At 34.7% G+C, this 4,810-nt stretch overlaps 1 non-coding gene across 1 annotated transcript; it reads right to left on the bottom strand.

The window, feature by feature from the left end:
- Positions 1 to 310: 310 nt before the first annotated feature.
- Positions 311 to 417, bottom strand: LOC126019692 (U6 spliceosomal RNA). The gene has a single exon (XR_007499321.1). It is a non-coding gene; the product is annotated as a U6 spliceosomal RNA (small nuclear RNA).
- Between the last annotated feature and the right edge of the window lie 4,393 nt (positions 418 to 4,810).

Below are 4,810 nucleotides of genomic sequence, written 5' to 3'. Positions count from 1 at the left end.
TGAATCATGGTGAGATACAGTTATTTATGACTGAATTTCAGACATAGAATGTCCAACAACCAATCTTTCACCACTGCACATTTACTGCCACTAATATCCCTCCTACTCTCTTTCTTACCTGCCCCTATGATTGATAATTTTCTTATCTCTCTGACTTTCTCTCTTCCTTTTGTTCTTTTTAGATATTAAGCTTTGTAAAATTGTTACTGAAAGGGTATCATGCATATAACTTTACCACATTTCAGTTCTTGCTCATAGTGACCTTTTTTTTTTTTTGCCCTTTATATTATCTTAATTTAAAAACCGTGAAAAAAAATATGAACGCTTCACGAATTTGCATGTCATCCTTGCGCAGGGGCCATTCTAATCTTCTCTGTATCGTTCCAATTTTAGTATATGTGCTGCCGAAGCGAGCACATAGTGACCATTTCAAGCTATTATTTTCATAGTGATCTCTTCTCAGTCCTAACTGAATTCCCATGTTGCCTTTATGGTTCAGTCTTCTTTACCCTAGTCTCTATTACCTTTTAGTGTTATTATCTTACTATCTGTTTTTTAATCTCACAAATGAGTATGATCATTTTAAGTCTATAACTCTTCCTTTGACTTATTTCACACAGCATAATACTCTCCATATCTAACCATGTATAAGCAATTCCATGACTTAATTTTTCCTAACAGCTTTGTAGTATCCCATTATGCATATGTACCATAGTTTATTTATCCATTCATCTGTTCTCAAGCACTTGGATTGTTTATAGATTCTGTTTAATGTGAATAGAACTGCTGTGAATTAGGATTCACTACTGTCTTCTTCCTCATTACATTACAATGGTGCCCTAAGAACAAATTCTGGGCCAGAGAATACAGGAATTTAGGTAGTTGCCTTGCATGAGGCTTATGCTGATTTAGTATCTGTTCCATAATATGGTCCCATAAGCACTACAAAGAGTGATCTCTGATTACAAATGCAGGAAGGAGTAATCCATAAACACAGTTAGATGTAGCCTAAACACCCCTGACACAAGATATAAAAAAAATGAAATAGTTCCACTAATTTTATACTGTACTCTCTCTGTCTGTCTGTCTATCTATCTATCTATCTATCTATCTATCTATCTATCTATCTATCTATCTATCTATCTATCTATCTAATGTTCAACACTGGACTAAATTGAAACATAGTAAAATTGATTTAATAATCTTTATATCAACATGATATGATGTTACCATTATTATTCCTCACTTTCATGTGAGGAACTGGGGATCCAAAAAGGTAAATAAATTTGCCTAGTCCTACAACTAATATGTTAGATCTAGAATTGTTGGCATGCAAGAATAATGTGGATGGAGATTCATCCTCCTTAAAACTCTTGGATAAGAGGGGCCGGGCGGTGGCTCTGGAGGTAAGGTGCCTGCCTTGCCTGCGCTAGCCTAGGACAGACCGCGGTTCGATCCCCCGGCGTCCCATATGGTCCCCCAAGAAGCCAGGAGCAACCTCTGAGCGCATAGCCAGGAGTAACCCCTGAGCGTCACAGGGTGTGGCCCAAAAACCAAAAAAAAAAAAAAAACTCTTGGATAAGAAACAAAATCTTTGTAAATATTATATTTCTAACCCCAAATAAACATAAACTCATGTTTTGGTATGTTATATATCAATATAGAGAACACTTGAACTTTGCTCTGGGATTTTGACCCAGTTGTTTTTATTGACACCTAGACATTTTTGTTTGTTGAATTTTAGACTTTCTTCTTATAGCCAATACAGTCTTATAAATAGTATATTTGTCATTTTAGTTCATATATTTAAGTACTAAAATGTAGTGTCTAAATATAATGCCCAAAGCAAGAAAAATCTCATGATTTAGAACATTCAAAATACGTTTCAATTCAACCCAGGCTTGCTTGTGCCCTGTCCCTTTGCCTAAATTTGCACTATTGGGGAACTATGAAGAAAGGGACCAAATCTCTCCCTTGTTTTTCATTTATAATATTCTTAGTGACAAGTTATCTGGCAATTCAGCATAACATCTGCTCCTAGTGATCTCAGCATGTGTCTTGTATATAATGGTTCTATTATCATGCCCTAAAATCTAGGTCATGTACATTGTATGGACTAAAAAAATTCAGTGGTCTTTGAGAACATTATGTTTCTTAATTTCAGGACCTTGAAGATCCATATTTTTTTTCATTAACATCCCAACATGCTGTCTCTAAAAACCCATACCACCAAATAATACCAGAAATTAGCCCAGTCTACAAGAAATTTCCAATCTAGGTAGTACTATTCTATTATCCAAATTAACCACTGTAAATTATAACAGATACTTTTCTACATATCTGTGATACTGTTCTTCATTTTCCTATATTGTCAAGAAACCCTTGCTCAAATCATCTGTCACTAGTGTAAGGAATTTTATACCTTATTTGTCTTCCCCTTCCCATAGCTCCTTCATATGCAGAAAGCCTAGAAACCACTGGACTTTCTACTTCCATTAGTTATGTTCCAGCACCAAACTGTTTACCGGGAACTTTATGGATCAGTCAGTTAAAAACTCTTAAATAAGTTAACTGCTTAAAACTGGAGACTGTCATTGACAGAAACTTTATTAAGCATCTTGCTTGTCTGGTGTTTTTAATTAGCACAACTAAATGTCTTGTAGCATTAGCCTAGGCCAGCAAGACAAAATTAACAGAGATAAAGGCAGAGATGTTGACAAAGATGAGAGAAAAATGAATGGGGGAGGTTTGCATTAATCTTTTTTTTTTTCAAGGAAAAGTTTTTCTAAGTCTTTTAAGGGATTGTTTCTTTTAGACTATGAGAAAAGTCAGACTTTAATGATTTGAAAAGTAAGGAATTAAAATTAATTTATGCCAAACACTATTCAAATTGGCCCATGACATCAAAAATTATATTCTTTCTCCAATACTTACTCAGTAACTATAAATAACAATATTTAAGACTAATATTGTATCATTAATGTGTCAATGTGTCATTTTTTTACCCAGTTCAACGGATACATATTATTATCCCAGTGTTTGTATAGAAAAAATGAAACTCTAAGTAAAGATTTTAAGGGACTATATGCAACTAAGTGTCATTATAATTAAAGTGTAAGCCCTTGTATCAAGTCACCAAAATGAATTTATTATTATATTTTATCTAACTTGTCAATGATCCTAACCAATGAGCAATTTGCTAGCATAATACTATGGAACATTCTTTCCAATAAAAGGAGGGCAGAAAACTTTTAGCATAACACATATTGCCTATTCATTTAAGACAAAGCATGTATAAGACATGTAACTAGCTATGGAAGTCTAGGGACTTTTTTCTTCTTGTTAAGAATGATCTTGGCACATATATTAATATTTTACAATGAAAAATATGGAAAGGAAAGAAGAAAAATGGGAGAGGCAAAATCTATTATTCACCCCATGTTTAAGTTTTAAGTACAGTGAATACTCAGACTGTTATCTTTGTTCCTTCCCAGTGTATCTGTGTTACAGTTGGTGATCATAAAATGTTCTTTTATGAAGATATGGTTAGGAAAAAGATCAAAGTTTTTATAGAGTTCAAAGCTCAATTATCTAGATCATTTATGTAGATTTTATTTTTTATTTCTGGACTATTCTCATTAAGGAAAAAAAACATCAAAATAACAACCTGATGATTAAGATAAATACAGATTAAGATGCTTTCGATATAAAGTTGTGTCCTGCTTCTGGCAAGCATTTGGCATAATTTCTGAGGTAAAACAATATGATTATAAACACTTCAAATCACAAAGTTGACTCTTACACAGAGGTTGAAATATACTCAGAAATACTAGTTATCACTCCCAAATTGAAATAAGTAAATAAGGGAAAGAGCATTAAGACAGTGTCTGATATTCCTATCTTGCAGGTAGTTGATATAGGTTCAATCTCCTGAATTACATATGGTTCTCAGAGTCTGCCAGGAATCATCCAAAAGTCAAACAGTAAAAGAGTACATAAATAATATTGTTACATCTCTGAAGACATACCAGGCTAAGTCTATGAAATTTATGGTATACAAATTTTTAGGGCTAAAAAACAATGGGGGTCCTCTGAGGAGTGGGTGGGGGCCTAGGTCAAAGCCACATCCCAAAGCCAGTGCCATTCTATTTTCAGCTTCATTGCTTGATGACTAATAATGGAAGAGACACCAAACTGATGAAACTCTCAGGTACACAGGTCTACAGGCTGCAAACTCTGAAGCCTTCTTGGTGTGGGGGTTGGTAACCCAACTCAAACAGACCTGTCAGGAACATCAGCAATCACACCCAACAGTTCACAAACTCCTCCATATAAACTATGTAGCTCCTAAACTATTTCAGAAGAGATGCCATGTTGATGAAAGTTACAGTTATCCTGGTGTTCAGGCTAAAAACGCAGGTTATCTCTTTGAGAAGTGGCAAATTATCCCAGTTCAACAGATCCTGGAGCTCCATGGCAGCATAAGGGTGCTACAGCACATCTCTAAATTTCACTATAATGACACTTTAGGAGGAGCACAAAAAATTAGATGGGGACATAGCATAGATGCCCCCTAGGTCCAACTGCAACAAACTGTGCAGTGAAGCCTCAGATTCACTTTAAAGCCCCCATTGTGACATATAATAATTTTTACAAGTTTTCTTTCCTGAAGTACTTTTTGATAATTCCACTTAAAATTTTGTTGCAACAAGCAATATAAAGGAAGTTATTTTGTTCTTGTCAAGGGAGCAAACTTAGGAGGTGTGTGGAAAACTTGAGAAAATGGTGAAGGGAAGTTTATACTGGTGTA

Source organism: Suncus etruscus, chromosome 9, assembly GCF_024139225.1.
Source record: "Suncus etruscus isolate mSunEtr1 chromosome 9, mSunEtr1.pri.cur, whole genome shotgun sequence".
NCBI lineage: Eukaryota > Metazoa > Chordata > Mammalia > Eulipotyphla > Soricidae > Suncus > Suncus etruscus.
The sequence above is the reverse complement of the archived record's forward strand: the minus strand, read 5'-3'. Positions and strand labels throughout refer to the sequence as shown.